Below are 851 nucleotides of genomic sequence, written 5' to 3' on the forward strand. Positions count from 1 at the left end.
CCGACATACACACTTACACACACATATATATATGATGAATTGAACTGGTCCGGGTACGACCTCTTGACAAGTCAAAAATTACCCTGTAAGCCTGCCATGAGAGGACAACCGCCAGCCGCTGTTCTAGTATTAGACAAGCTTTGTTTAGATAACTTTTCAAGGGTCCTTTCTAATTAATACCTGAGCAGGGCTAGCCCTGAAAAAGGCGTCTCACTCAATCGAGATACTACCGAATCTGTCCATCACCTAAGTTTGGAAAAGGAAACCCTGTGACTAATATCCCAAGTCTTCTACATGCAGGTTTTCCGTTTACTTAATTTCTACTGGTTAAGTTGTATATGTTCCACTAATCTCCATCAGCGCATGACTTTTTCTCAAAGAAGTTTTCTGCATGAAATTAATTACCTGAATGAAACGTATATAGACTTCAAAAAGAACAGCTTTTCTACTGGTGACTGATTATATGCTGAGAAGACCAGAGGTTTGATGATCTTTAAGTTTTACACCAGAGCATCTTTGCTCTTAAACAGATGTTTAAGGAAAATTTAATACATACGTGCATACACTCGTGCATATACATACCTATACACCTATACATATGCACACACACACACACATATATACACTTGATATATAGATATATAGATATATGCGAAAAATATAAAACACTATACATTGATTTACATGTATATATATAAATATGTATGTATATATATGTATGTATATATATGTATATATATAAATACGTATGTGTATATGAATATATACGTATATATTATTATATGTATGTATATTTATGTATGTATATATATATATATATATATATATATATATATATATATATATATATA

At 31.6% G+C, this 851-nt stretch overlaps 1 protein-coding gene across 2 annotated transcripts in view; it reads right to left on the reverse strand.

Annotated features, from left to right (window-relative positions):
* Positions 1 to 851, reverse strand: part of LOC106879925 (uncharacterized) — an 87,286-nt gene that overhangs the window by 85,789 nt on the left and 646 nt on the right. The gene's annotated exons all lie outside the window — the stretch shown is intronic.

This window comes from Octopus bimaculoides, chromosome 7, assembly GCF_001194135.2.
Source record: "Octopus bimaculoides isolate UCB-OBI-ISO-001 chromosome 7, ASM119413v2, whole genome shotgun sequence".
Lineage (NCBI taxonomy): Eukaryota > Metazoa > Mollusca > Cephalopoda > Octopoda > Octopodidae > Octopus > Octopus bimaculoides.